This window comes from Porites lutea, chromosome 2 (genome assembly GCF_958299795.1).
Source record: "Porites lutea chromosome 2, jaPorLute2.1, whole genome shotgun sequence".
Taxonomy (NCBI): Eukaryota; Metazoa; Cnidaria; class Anthozoa; order Scleractinia; family Poritidae; genus Porites; species Porites lutea.
In genome coordinates this window covers 44,284,275-44,300,196 of record NC_133202.1, presented here as the reverse complement: position 1 = coordinate 44,300,196, position 15,922 = coordinate 44,284,275, and the positions used below count along the sequence as shown (strand labels likewise).

At 39.3% G+C, this 15,922-nt stretch overlaps 1 pseudogene; it reads left to right on the top strand.

Moving 5' to 3' along the window:
* The first annotated feature begins 8,894 nt into the window (after positions 1 to 8,894).
* LOC140928729 (gamma-aminobutyric acid type B receptor subunit 2-like) lies at positions 8,895 to 14,627 on the top strand (annotated as a pseudogene).
* The last annotated feature ends 1,295 nt before the right edge of the window (positions 14,628 to 15,922 follow it).

Sequence of the window (15,922 nt, the reverse complement as noted above, 5' to 3'; positions counted from 1 at the left end):
AGACATAGTCGACGTAACAAAACGTAGGCGTAGGCGTAGGTTAGAACTGAAAGCGATAATTAAAGAATACGAATCTGGTCGACGACTCGCACCAAAAGTAGCAAAAAATAGCACTCTAGCAGCAGCAAAATAACTTGTGATAGCAACTCCAATGATAGCGGGATAACTTATAATTTCTAGCATTGCGTTGCCTCTTTTATAATTGAGTATACGGGGGGCGGGGAGGTAACTCTATTGTTTTCCACCTAAGTTTCTTGACTCACTCCGGCTGCCAGTATGACGTCACATAGTAACGGGCAAGAACCTCTTGTAGCTTGTGCAAATTAGCAAGGGATACGACAGTTATTTGGACGAGCGTGGTCGAGGAAAAGCTAAGAAGCTAGCAAATATCGCTATATATCGCTTATTTGATGGAATGTGTGTGAGCTTTCGTGTTGCTATAATCTGCTTGTGTAAACCGTTTTGACATTTTGTTGCCGTGATTGTATAATTTTGTTAATTTGTTTTGCGGGCCGTGTTGCGGGATCGCCATCTATTTCGGCAAGGTCATCAAATATAAATCTGTTTTTTCTCTAAAATAGGCCAGGTCTAGTCTCCAGAATAGGAGGTTCCATTCACAGATCACACATGTTTATATTTCATCTATTCTTTTGCTAATTAAACGGGCCTAGGTTCATATCATTCCTTTCGAGTGTGGGCTTCTGTTGATTCAGTAAAGCTAGTTCGATCGATTATCTACATCGAGTCGGCCCGTTGAACCCGAAATAATGTGAAATAGCTTTGAAATACGCGCTTAAGCTAATACAGCTCCACCAGCGTCAAACAGCGTCTATGGCAGAGAAAATTGTTTTGATATGACAAAATTAATTTCTCAAATCATGTGTGTCATTGTGGTGCAGTGGTGAAGGAGTTGCTTGAATGTGCAGATAAACCGGGTTCGACTCCCGGCGACGCTGTTTTCTGTTTTTTTTTTTGGACCGTGTTTTTTTCTGTTTGGTGTCTTTTTTTTAACACTATTTTTCCTTTTAGTCTTGTTTTCTTTATTCTTACTGCTGACCCTGCTGGTCATGCACTTGGATCAATATATATTTTAAGCTTAAGTGCGGAGTTTTACTTTGGAAAAGGGATTTCAAAAGCTCTTGAATGATCTGAATACTGGCCAAGCTTACCACCAGAAGTTAGATCACTATGGTTTTCATGGTGTTATAAATAAGTGGTTCCCATCTAACTTAGAAGGTCGAACTCAAACGACGCAAATTGGTTCCTTTATATCTAAAAGAAAAAATACCATTTGCGGTGTGCCGCAAGGCTCAGTCCTAGGCCCATTACTCTTCCTAATCTATGTCAACGACATCCAAGAATCCTCTGACAAACTTAATTTTTTTTTATTAGCTGATGACACGAATGCCGTATATGCTGACAAAAGTCTCAAGTCCCTTGAGTCGATTCAGTGTAAATCAAGAACTCTGCACGTTGTTCGATTGGTTAACGGCAAATAAACTTACCTTGAATATCAAAAAAAAACCAAATTTTGTCATTTTTAGACCGGCTCAGACAAAACTTACCAATCACCCTAAAATAATGATATTCGACAATAATCGAAATAAGAATGTGGCTATAGAATGCAAAGAATTAGTGAGATATCTAGGTATAATAATTGACAATAATCTTTCTGGGAAACATCATATTGATCACGTAGCTATTAAAATGAGCCGAACTGGAGGATTGATCGGTAAACTACGGCATTTTCTGCCAAGACATACTCTTCTAAGGATTTATCGATCCCTTGTTGCTCCTTATTTAACTTATGGTTTGACGACCTGGGGCCGAGCATATAAATCGCACCTTGAAAAGCCTCTCAAGCTTCAAAAGCGAGCTCTTCGCTTTATCTATTTTTCTGAGCGAAATCAGCATGCAATTCCTTTATTTATTGACGCCGGTGTTTTACCGTTGAAATTTTTGTATTATGAGCATTTAGCTAACCTTATGTTTGAAATAAGACACAGTAATACTCCTGGAAACATTCAAGATCTCTTTCAAGATATTTCTGATATTCATTCTTATAATACTGGATTCTCTGCCTCTAATAACTTTTACACACAAAGTTCCAGACTCTCAATTCAAGTGAATTCATTTTCTAGAATCGGAACAAAAATATGGAATGAAATGCCTGTATCTTTAAGAAAACGTTCAAAAAATGCCTTTAAGAGGAAAATAAAACAAACACTTTTTGAGATCCTAGCTTCAGATGACTGTTATATTGATCACCCAGAAATCGTTAAAAAAGTTGAGTTGAATTTATTTTTCTCTTAGTTGATATGTAATCATTAATATCGTTTAGTATATCAGTAGTCTCTTGTCATAACTGTTGTCACTTATTATTAGTAATACCATTAGTTTATCAGTAGTCTCTAGTCATTGTTGTCAATTTTAGTTTCTTTAGTTCTCTTGTTACTTTTAGCTGTATTTAGTTGTATTTATTTCCTGTAAACATGACCCGCCTAGATTAGCTTAGCTACCCGCGGGCATGTTATTGTACTTTTACCTCAAAACACAATAAAATAAAATGTATGTATGTATGTATGTATGTATGTATGTATGTATGTATGTATGTATGTATGTATGTATGTATGTATGTATGTATGTATGACCCACTGGCGAAAGTTAAACTTGCATTATTGCCTTTTGTACATCGTCTTAATCATCAATATTATTCCTCTAGAATCTCCACTCGGTTTGCTTCCAAAAAATAATTAAACGAAACCCTCACTGGTTTTCGGGATTTAATTACAGAATTATAGGTGTATGCCTAATACAGTATTCAAACAAAATGCGGTAAAGCAACAAAATTCAATGCTCACAATCTCTCACAAATACTTGTCATTCAGCTTCCTCTTTCAACGCTACAGCTAAGCGAACTTTTAGAGAAATGATATGAGGTTCCACTAGCTCTGAAGAGCTGAAAATACGCACAATGTAAAGTATAATACATCCTTTGATGAACCTCTTATTGCTGTGTCTAAACCCCTCAATATTGCTGTGCACTTGCCCTCAAAAATATGGCCGGTCGGTATGATTGCCCGTAAAATTTGCTCGACGATAGAAAGGAATCTTTAAAATTCATTACACCAAGGGATATTTCACTCCAAAAAGGTAAGTAAGGCTAGTTTTCTATGGCAAAAGAAGCCTTAAAATCTTCAAACCCAAGAAATCGGAACAGTATTTCCGCGATAAAATCGATTTGTATCCGTCTCTTCGATGAACACTTTGTTCGCCATTTTGAAAGTTACTGACGCGAGACGTGACGTCATACTGGCCGGCGGACTGTACCACAGATTTCCTTGGAGACACCTCCTCCCCCCCCCCCCCCCCTGGAGTATACGTGTATTATGCCTAGGGCGTTAACTAAAGTAAAACTGTACTTACGCTTTACGCTTTTCCTAGCGGAAAGTACCGCACCATGACATAGGCGTGAAAACCTACCAAATGTTTCTAGAAAGACTGATATAATCACGTTTTATAACCTAAAAATAAAAAACTGTCTTTAAGCAACTAAAAAATATTATAAGAAAAATGAACAAAAGAATGTTTCAAAACTAACACTTACAAGTACAGACTACCTGCAATTGGCAAAGCTAATCGGGGCAGGTAGTATGGAGACGTATCACTTAAACTTAAATTACAATCAGTTGATACAAAGGGATTTTACTGAATCAGGCATAAGAAATTCGAAAATCTTCCGTCAGTATCTGGGAGCGTAAAGAGTCACGTCCTGTCATCACACGCACATGCGCAAGACAGACATCAGGGTCTAAGACGGACAATTAGTGCAAGCAGTCCCAAAGGTGATCGTCTAAGAGAGAGTTGACTACATCGTAATTTTTTTGTCTGTGATTTAAGACATGTACTTTTAATATAAACGCCAACCTCGAAAAAACGCCCAGGCGTTTAATCGATAACGTTGACGGTAACGGGCTTCCCGCTCTGTTGACCTCTTTCGTACCTAGCCAGTTATTCGATTTTGTTTTTCTCACCAAGGCGCCTTGATATGGTACCTTAACGCAGTTTTTCTAGTATTATTTGGGAGTTTAAGATACCACGACGGCGAAGGCGGCAAATGCCTCGCTTAAAAAGTGACTTCTCGATCTATGAAACTTTAGCGCAATTAACCCCAACTCGGTTACTATGTTTTACGTAGGCGAACTCTCCTGGAGTTGAATTCTTAAAGAAAAAAAGTTTAAAAAGAGGAAGAGAGATTCGTCGTCGTATGTTCACGTTGTCGATAAAACGTGAATTAGGCAATTCACGTCCTAGTCGTGCAGTGACAGCAAAGAAATGTACAAAAAAGCGTGATGCATGTGCAGAGTTGTTGTTTTGCTAATCTTAACCAGTTACTCTTTGACGTTCTCGTTGTCGTCGCCGTAGTGCCATCTTAAACTCTTTATTATGGTTCTATAGTCCCGACTGACGAGCCACCCTGCCGCCCCACTAAAATATATACCTTTCTGACTCGTTTTTTAAGACAATCACCAGGCTTACGAGCCATCAAGCCACCGAGACACTTGTATGTCTCATATCTCTCTCGTTCTTTAAACACTTGTCATGACTAACGAGCCACCGAGCCACTTCTAGCTGTTTAAGACCTTAAAGACCTAAAAAAAATAGCAATGTATTTTCCTGCAAGCCTCAGACTGCTCAGATTCATTAGTGGTAATGGGCATGTACTGAGGAATAAACGATTTTTTTTCTGATAGTTGTATAAAATGGGAATGTACGGACCAGAGTTTGTCTGGATTTTAAACCCGAATGTTGGAACCGTAGATGAGTGGGTCATTCATGCCAACAACACGAAAAACAAGGTAGAGACTCAGGAACAGCTATGCAACAAGACGCAATACCAGAAAGCTTTAAATAGAGCATTCACATTTAAGGCACTCATGATAAGGGAGGATGATAACTTCACTACCTCATCAAATCTGGTAAGAATATTTCTTTTCGTGAACGCTCCTTCAGTAGATCTGATATAGTATATATACAAGCGTTGAAGTAAGCTTCCAGGTTATTTGTTATGATCCATATTCACAGTAATTTAGATGACCAATTGAAAGATAGGTATTTGGCAAGAAATGAGCTAATTTTTGATTTGTCGTACTTCCATTTGCAGACAGTATCTGAGGCATTTTCAAGATTGGACATAAATGATCTATCGAGCGATAAAACGAAAAACCTGGCCACAACTTCGTTTGATGCTATGTGGGGCACCATGCTAGCCATAAAAGGAGCTAGTGAAACAAAAAACGTTTCTGATAAATTGGGAAAGAACACGTACTTCGAAAGTCAGGAAGTATCTAAATTTCTGGTAAAAAAACTCACGGAGTTGAACTTTCAAGGACTAACGGTACGTTTTACTTTTTACTGTTTTATTTTCTATTTTGTGAGAAAGGCGTGGGAAAGATGATTGAACTTATCTTGCCTCAAAGTATTTTTGTCATGATTTTTAGTAGGTAATTCTGCTATTTCGTCTTCGCATAGCCGTGAACTGTTTGGCATTCTCTTAAGTTCTACACTCGTAGCAAAACAGCTAAGTTGCCAAGTAGACTAAAGTCGCTTTCTTGCGAGACGTCAATGACGGTATAATCACACATTTCAGTGACGTTTGAGGAGTGACTGTTGTTAGTGATGTTTACTGTTGTTAGTAATCTATAAATCTAAGCATCTTATATCTTCATCTTTGGTCTTTGAATGAATAATAATAACAATAAGCTAATGTGAACTAATATCTGAAAGACCATCCCGTCTTAATGGCATATTTGAGGAGTTAGGTCTCATTTCATTATACCTCTAACGCATTACCTACCTAGAGTGTCCCTCCCGCAGTAGAACCAGGTTTTTTTAAAATGGCCTTTTGGTGATCAGTGCATTCCTTCACTGAAGAGGAAAAAAAGACCTTAACCTTCAGGGGGCTGTGACAGTTGTAACCGCCACTCGACCAGCCCTATGACAGAACACTCGAAGAGTCAAAATGCTGTAAACGAGAAATGTAAAATCGTGCAGCGCCCGTGAAATAGACAATGCGATTTGTGACTATTTCCAACTACTTACATATCCCTAGTGGCAAAACAACTATTTGAACGGATCTATCTTCAAGGTATTCTGCAGTGTCCTGGCCCCGTCGTCAATTAAAGCCTCGTGGCTATAAAATTTACAAGAATGAAATATATTAGTATGTTACATATTTATTAATTTCCAGAGCCCAGTGTCTTTCAACCCAGACAAAAGGAGAAAAGACGTTGTTATTGTTCTACAGCAATACCGAGGTATAAATTATAAGAAATTTACGGTATACTCATTTTCTAAACTGCATGCAAGAATTAAAACTAAGGACCGGTTCATAGACCGGACTTTTCACGATCCGAACCTAAAACAAAGTACAGTCGAACCTCCACGTGCGACCACCTCCAGTAGGCTACCACCTCCCATAAGCGACCACCTTCCCAAAACACCAAAAATATTCTCAGTCAAAGCCTTATACTGCAATCTCTCGTAAACGACCACCTCCCGTAAGCGATCGCGACCACTTTTTCGGCTGACAGTTTAGAAATGTCTATTGTTTTCAACCTCCGGTAAGCCACCACTTGGCACATGGTCTTACATTGTAAAAATGGGCAAAAAGGAATTTATTCTTTGGCTGTCATTATTGTGTACACATCTATTACTGTGTTCATTAGTTCGATCTATAACTACAGTACTAACTATTACCCTTGAGAAAAAGACCCAGATTTCCAGGTTTCAGTTAAAGAAGTTAAGTTTTTGTTCGTCAGACGTTTTAGAGGCATTTCTTTACAAGAAGTCACGTACACAACCAAGATTTTGTAACAACAAATTTGTAACGCGCGTAATCTAATTAATTGCCCTTCCGTAAATGAGCTGTCACGTAGAATAGCTAATAATTTTGTCAATAAAACTACCAGTAATTGGCAGTGGAAAGTAAACTTTCGTTATTTTTTTTAGAATAAATGTACCACTCTATTCGGCTAGGTTGAATTAAAAATTTCGCCCTTGCGGTCATTCGACTCTTGTAAGCGACCACCAAGCTTAACCTCTAAGTCCCAATATCAACATACAAATTCTCCAAACTGATCCTCATACATTTCCTTTAAGAATTAGTTGAGAGAATTTAATAAAAGATCAAAGCATTTTCTCTTTGTAGATCATTTGTTAATTCTCATAACCTAATCTCTTGACAATGTATGGATATTGTTAGGAGAAAATTGATGTTGGTCACCATTGGGACTTTAAGAGTTAAGCCTTTGCATTTTGGGCGGTCGCTCGCTTACGAACTTGGGGCCCGTTTCTCGAAAGGCCCGGTAACTTTTCTGGCCCCAAATTATATATTCAAATCAAAATGTGAAGAGTAAAAGCGCGGGATATAGCTGACAAACCAGTCCTTTTTGTTTTGTTAACGGATAGTTTTGTCGTGTTTATCTGCAAAACTATTGAAACCTCGATCTTGAATGTAAACAGCAACAACTTTCCGGGCCCGTTAATTATTGGGACTTTCGAGAAACGGGTCCATGGTGCATTAATTATGATAACGTATTTTGCAAGCAGTTTTACCGAAAAGAACATTTTTCTCTTTTTGAATTTACTTCGACCGGAATTAAGATTGGTGTCTGAATCAATTCACCCGGTCTAAATAATTTGGGTCGGCCTTAATTCGAATTAGGTTGGGCTCATAAAAGTTCGGCCTCTTAGCTGGGCCTATGAACTAAGAAATATCTAAATCCAATTCTTTAATTCGTAAATGAGTTTATTTGCATGCGCACGAAGCACCATTAGCCTGGGAGGCAGGCCTTGAAATGAAGTGTTAAACAGACCTCTCCCTTTTTTCCTTTCACTTTAGTTTCTCCCCCTACACCCCACCCCCTTTCTTTGCCTCCCCCTCTCCATTTTGGCTTTGCCACGCAGACTAAGTATCATGGGGAAGAAAATCTGATTATCTATCCATGCGAAAATTATTTTGTCACTTGACCGTCCATTTTAACGTCGGATCATTCCATCCTTATCAGCCTTTGTGTAATGCTATAGTGAAGGATATCATTCAATTACTGTTGTTATTATTAGATTATTATAGTCATTATCGTTATCATTATTAGGTAATTTATGTAAATAGCGCACTGAAAAAAAAGAAAGATGGCGAAGATTGAATAAGCTTAATCCTCACCATTTTTTCTCATCATCAACTCTGTGAAATCTTTGCCGTGATTGGATATTTAAAGCTTGTTCCGACTTCACTATACAGCAGACTAAGTTTTAGCTTAAACTCAGGTCACATTATCTACACAAATAATATAAATTTCACTGAATTTTATCGCAGAAAAAGAGAACAAGTGGGTGAACGTTGGTGAATTCTTCGTAGATGAAAGTGGTCAATTAACCTTGAAATTTTATAAAGGCATGGAAGAAACATTATGGGAAGGTATGTTTATAGGCCATTTCCGAGTTCAAAAACTCTCTCGTTCAAAACGAAGCAAAGTGCAAGACCTTTCGTGTGAAAAAAAGCTTTTTGTTTGCATGAGAATTAAAAAAATCATTTTCGTGTCAATGGCTTTACACTTAGCCTCGTTTTAAAACAGAGGCTTGGGGCAACTCGAAAATCGTGTCCATTAAGCGGCCACCTCCGAGGTGCCGGCAAATACAAAGTAATCTCTGGATTTCCCATTATACTCTCATGTAACTTGTGTTCAGTTCAAAGGTTCAGACTTAAAAGTAATCATGCATAGTTTGCTGATGTGTTTTATAGCTGGAAAAGCGTGAAAAACCATCAGACCAATACATATTTTATTAACTGTATACTAACCGGCCCCGTATTTTGCTTAAGGTGGACCTGTCCCAAGCGACAGAACGCTGATAACAGCGCAGCGAATGGATACTCCGCGAGCGCTCTTCATCATCTTCTCAACGGTGGCCTCCTTTGGTATAGTTCTAGGGATCATTTTCATGGTATTCAATCGCTACTACCGCGATTGCAAGTGAGTTTCATGCACTCTTTAATAAAGGAGAAAGGTAGATGTTTTACTAGGGTGGGGAGATACCCCCATATGTAAACTACATTGGTATATCCTGGGTAAGAACCATTACGCACACACAGGAGCCTATGACACTAGTCATGGACTCCTGGCACACATCAATCCAAAATGGATGCGGAAGTAGTGTTCCGACCTTCGCAATAGTTATACAAAGGGTCGCAAGAGGTGATTGCAGTTTTTAAAAGAACACGATCGATACCGGAGAAGATTGGCTAAGGTTACAACAAATAGTACGGTTTTTGGTCATGAACTTCAGAGTTTGAAAACAAAGGAACGGCGAGTTTCTTGAACGACTTCAAACCCTTTGGTACAGTTCTGCCTTGTCTTCCACTAAACCTCAGGTCTCCACAGATTCTTTTAACTAGAAAGTGATCGATAAAACTCAGCTGGGCTCAATGCGCGGTGACGTAAATATCCCACATTGCTGTTCAGATAGAGTAGGGGACGTAAATGGGGAAGGGGGCTGTTACAGGCCTGCAGTAATGTAGTTCTGTTGCGGTGGCCCTTCTAAAAAATGGAAAATGTTAGTAGATGAATAAATAAATAAAGACCTTTATCAAATGTTTGAGAGGGTAGAAATATCATGTGATTCAGTGACTGACCGAAATTTAATGGCATGTGAGATTCCACGCATAAAGTATCAGTTGCATGGCGAAAATTATACGGTTTAGGGTCGGGTGAAGCTTTACTTATTGAACAAGTCACCCCAACTCAAATCCATATCACATAATTTATGCCTGTTTTTCAGGTCATGAGCAAAATCGATCTTTTCTTCTGTTATATTCACAAAAATGAGAAAGCAACGAGTATCAGGAAATGCTTACCGGTTTCCTTTTCGCAGTTATGCTGACCTAACGCAATTGTTGGTTTTTTTTTCTAGATTTATTCGTCTATCTGCTCCGATGTTTAATGATATTATTGTATTGGGATGTATCATGTGTTTGAGCACAATATATTTATTTGGAATCCGGAAAGTCAACGATGGCAATAGAACCATGCCACGTATTTGCAAGGTGAGGAGTAACGTTAATTTCATGTGGTTATCTACCAGTCAAACCCGAAAAGGATTTCATAATTCTTTCTGCATTCAGCGTGGGCAACGCGTTCACGGGTTGTTCATATATTTACTGTTTTGTTGGAGTATTTGAGAGCTTTTGAAAAAGCCGGTTAAATGAGGGCTTTCTGGAATGAACAGTTTTTTGAAATGAACAAACCTTCGTAAAATAGGATATTCACATTTGAATGAACGGTTTGACGCATGGGAAAATTTTTGAATAGCTGCCTGTGGGTGGGAAGTTTGACGCTTTTTCAAGCGCTAGCCGATGGATCATGCTACCACCTCTATACCAATTTACCGGGGAATTTTACCAAAAAGGTCAAATGCCTAGGCCTAGGGGGTTTGCTGGCGGGGCATGGGCGGTTTTGGAATTGACTGGTACATAACGATGGTAGTGGTAGTGTAACGGACTCCAATAAACTGAACCAAGGGCTATTCACAGCCGATAAAGGAGATTATCTGAGCCAGACGACTAATTTACGGACGGTCCTATATATATATATATATATTAATTTTAACTACGCTCAGATACTATCTGTTTTTCTTTTAATTCTTTAATTCACATTTTATGACGTATCTTATTTTTTTTCAGGCTCGTGCGTGGCTTTTGAACATAGGATTCTCCTTGGCTTTTGGAGCCATGTTCATCAAAACCTGGCGAATTTACAAGATTTGCACAAACAAGCGTCTGAAAGTCCGTGTAAGTGTATCTAATTAAAAAAATTGCTAGAAAGAAAAAACTTTAAAAATATATTGGAACAAAACAATTATTGGATTCGGTTTCGTATGATCTGACGAATGGCGCTGATCTCGTAATTCTTCAAATCCTAATCAGCCTCAACCAATAATTGCTTACCGTATTTATTCGATTAAGCGCCCAACCTCGAATAAGCGCCCATCCTGTAGGGATGAAAAGTTAACAAGCAACTAGCCTCGAACAAGAAGTTCAACCCACCCCACCCACCACCCTCTCCCCCAAAAACCTGACGTGGACAAGATAATTGTTTATTATTTCCTTACTGCCCAATATGCTTATCGTCGAGGCAACACGCGAGAGTTCGCTTATTGACCTCACTGACAATGAGAGAGAAATTGACTAGGTTCTATTAGGAGACTTCCCTGAGGACAAAGTTCTTAGTCGTTTTTAAATAAACTTAAATAAACGGTTAAAAATTCTGCTTTGCTACATCTTGACGTTTTGTTATTATTTACTGTTTTGTTGGAAAATTAACTTTAGTACTTGCTAAAAATAACGAAAATTTAATAAGCGCCCACTCTCGAGGCCCAGAAATTTCATAAGCGCCATAAACACAGTATCCTTAGTTCAAATCATAAATAAGTGCATTCCCTCTGCTATACAATAGAAGTTGTTTGACTTGCTAACATCTAACATGTTTGAAATTTATCAGTTGGGTCCATTGTCTGATTGGTGGATGCTGGCTATGGTATTTGGGATCGTTGTGATTGACGTGGTGCTGTTAGTGGCTTGGGAACTTACAGACCCGCTCCAACACGAAGAAGCAGTCGTGGACAAGAAGGTTAGTGGACAGATTACAACCTGCTCCAACAAAGATTTTTCAGCGTATATCTTACACGATATTAGCACTTGTTGAGAGGTGCTTGTAATGCTGATTTCAGGTTTATGAAATTGCTCTATTCATGTGCTTCGAATTTTTACTGTATGATTTCATGTGGTGCGCGTATATGGCCACATTTATCCAAAATGTTATATTTCTGTAATTTTTGGAGGAAAATTCAACTGGGATCACATGGACTTTGAAGCTTCCAAATAACAGTCAGTAACTATAAACACTATTCACGATCTGAAATAACGCGTACGTGCTCTCCCGGCGAAGTGACCTGGTCCTTGGTATTGATGATTAATACTTGTATTTTCGGTTTTCATTGCAGAATGATCCAGGGGATCACCTCAAAATAATAATGTCTACAATAAATACATGTACGGGGAAAAATGTGGAAATGTGGCTGGCATTGATTTATGTTAGCAAGGGAATTCTTTTGCTTTACGGGCTGTTCCTCGCTTATGAGACCAGAAATGTCGTGTATGCGCATTTGAACGACTCGCGAATCATTGGAATTTGTGTGTACAACGTGGTGGTGCTGTCCACTATTGGGGCGTTCTTGGCTCTAATTTTGAAGAACGAACAGTATGTAGAGTTATACTCCGCACTAAGCGTGTGTATATCTTTCCCAGCTGCAGCCACTATATCGCTGATCTTCATACCAAAGGTAAAACCTGATTTATCTGGCCATTTTCAACAGATAATTTCATTACGATTGTCACGGATCTAAAAGCTCGAAGGTCGCATCGTCATGGAACCACTTGTATTTATCTGACATATCACTCCTCGTATTAAATTTATACAACCGCCAGGCTGCCTCGTTTCCAGGCGCCGTCTGCACTACTATTGCAGAGGATCACTGATAGGAAAAATCTATCCTTCCCATGACACAACATGGGCCATGTAAGCGCAAGGAAGGGCCGCCTGACGAGTTCACTTAGTAGAAACCGTCCAGCGTCTTTTAAGGTGGATTTTTACCCACATTCGTACGCGCGTAGATAAAATAGAAATGTGTGGAAGGTCAGGCGTAAACGTAAAAGTTGAACCTCACTTAAACTTTTACACACGTCCTTTCATACATCGCCTAACTATGTATTTTATTTACGCGGGTAGGCACCGGCGTAAAAATTACACGATTGTGGACTAATCCACCCTTAGGCTGCAGACCACCTTGTACTTCCTGTGTGCCTGACATTTGATGGTGCATATTACTACTACAGTAATGATATTCAAAAAGGGTTGTCGGTAGACCAAACGAAATGCAATGGATACTCATTATGTTAGCAAGATTCCCCCAGTATTTCAGCGGGCTAAGCGTGAACGCAACGCCGTTACAGGTATTAACGAAGTCGGGATATTCCAGAACAGGGTTCTTCAATCCCGTAATCTCGACCCAAAACTTCGTGCAATCCCTTAAACCTGATGGGCTTATGGCATCGCACCTCAAATCCAATCTCGAAACTCGCCCTGATTTTGCTTTAAAATCCCGAATCCCGAGCTTCAAGTAAGGGAAATCCCGAATCCCGAGCTTCATGTAAGAGAAATCTCGGATCCCGAGCTTCATGTAAGGAAAATCCCGAATCCCGAGCTTCAAATGAGGGAAACCCTGAACCCGGAAAAACTCACTGGAGACCCTCAACTGGTTAAACAACACTGTTATCATCTAATTATTCATTTAAATCGTTAATTTTTCTTTATAGCTGATACATCGCCTAAAAGCAAGCTCCCTCGACGGGGAAACCGTTGGAGAATCGACCTTGAATCACACTTTTCTCGTCCATCTATCGACGTAACCAGCACATTTAAGGGCACAGAAATGGGAAGAGAAAGATTCGTAGACGCTCCTCCGTCAGGCAACACACTCGGCGTCTATCAAAATGGAGGTTTCATGGACAGTCTTTCTTCTATTCCTTCACCCTCACCTGCAAAATCTGTAGAAGAACCTGCACATTCGGCAACAACACTAGAGGATTAAAATCTCCGACTAGCTCAAACTATCGTAAGGCACTGACAATTTTTCTTACGCCTCGCATATACGGATCGGTCATATTCTTACGAACAAAAAGCTTCTCATTCTCTTGTAAAATGCAAAGAAATTATGTCCTTAAATAATGGAACAACACACACGTTCAAAACGTCGCTGGCCAGATGACGGTGAAGATAAGATGGACAAAACTAAAAATGCCTAGGCGAAGTTGTAACACGGGCAGCCAAAGTTTTTTTAGCCAAACCACTCGGTGAACATTCGGAACACACTGTACTGTTTTGCGGCAGCGCAGTTATTTGAAGTTCTGGTACCAAGAGCTCATAGAAACAGAAGAAAATTCTTTGAACTTTTCGACGTACAGGCTTGAGAACATTTTTTTTTTTGTCGAATTCAAGCTCTACGAGAAAAGAGCCAAGGATAAATTATTATGAAAACTTTCTAGTGAACAACACGACTAACATTAACAGTTTTTATTTGATAAGTCGCCTGGCGACATGGGATGTAAACATGCCTCTATGAGCATCGTGCAGCCCTTTGGTCTTAATAGCATGTCATAGTAACAGGTGGTGCTTTGCATAAGGGGCTTTTAATAAGCCCCACGTCCTATAACCTACCAGAACAGGGCTGGGCGCCCTACCCCAGCAGGGTGGTCTCCACTACAAGTTGCAAATCTAGGCATTGAAATTCAGGTTCTTGCTCGCCAGTAGCTAGAGAAAATATTCAAAAAGAGAGGGAAATTTTAAACTTATTTGTTGGTGCAAGAGATCATAATAGGACTATTATGGCTCTTGGTTGGTGTTATCCTTTTAATTACCCGGGTTATTTATAAACTCGAGGAAGCGCGGTTTTGCTTACTCTTTTAGGGACTGTTCATTGTTTGCTTGTAGGGTGGAAGATCCTAGAGGGCGGGTCATCCTAGCGCCATATATTTTCTCGTTTTAGTTAACTGGATGCAAAAAGTTGTAGTTGTCCGTACACTGCGAGAAGAGGCTGCATTTTGCGGTGTCGTGGTGAACTGGCGTGCAAAAAGTACTTTTCCCTGGCCAGAATGTAGCCTCTGCACGCAGGGTAACTTGGATAACCCGCAAACGATCCTTTAGTTCTATAGAAAAAAACAAACAAACATGATTGCCGGGATTTCGACCGCCAAGGTTCGACAATTTCGTCAGTCATTACAACTTTCAAGCGTGCAAGGCCAGTAACCTAGCGACGCAGCGGAAAGCTGAGCGACCGATAGTCCATTTCACTGTTACACTAGGTGAAAACGAGGCTGGAGTTGACCGTTTACTGATTCAACCCATCTCCTTTATTATCGTAATCATATTTTTCTTATGCTAACTAGTATTTTGTAGCAATTTTCATAAGAAAGGGAAGGATATTTGTATCAACATAAGTTCAAACTCAGCCTCACATTCACTCAGGGGCTAGCGTTCTTAGCTCTGTAAAATGGATAACACGATATAATCAGAAAGAAGATGGCCTTAAGGCTCATCATCCTCTCGATGACGAAACGATTTAGAAATGACCAGTTTGGGCCAAAAAAAGATGTTTTTACCCAGCCCTGATCGGATTGTCCTTCATGTACAAGAAACGAAAAGTAGCTGGTGAAGTTTTTTTTTTATCTTTTAACTAAGCCATATTGTGTATTTACCACTTTAACTAAATATTTTATCATTGCATCAAGTTGTTCCGCCTTATAGGATCTTTCTCCGTCCCTCCCTCTTTTAATTTGAGACTAAAAAAAGCACAGGTATGTCAGGCGTATTACCTATTTATACATCGATAATAATTTCCCATACAAACTCTTACGTATATACATTACGCTACCCTGCGAGCATCTCGAGAGAGGCGGGGTCGTAAACAAGCCAACTATGCGAATGACAGCAACGCGAACGATTCCGCACATCCTAAAAGCCATGCCGTAAAGAAACTTCTGTTCGAAGGATAACATTACGCTAACACTACCTGAGACTACCTGTCAGAGAAGGCAAATAATTAAGAACCTTAAGCACAACATCGTCATTTGAGTTAAGACGGCATGGGACCTTTCTCTCAACAAGAGGGAATGCTCTCGATAAATAGAGAAAGAATTGTCTAGTCCGACAAAATAATTTTAGATAATTATTGCGTAAGTTAAGAGCTAAATCTTTTTATTTAGGAAAAGCATGCAGTGTAAATTGAGGTTGGACTCAGTTTTACGTATTTA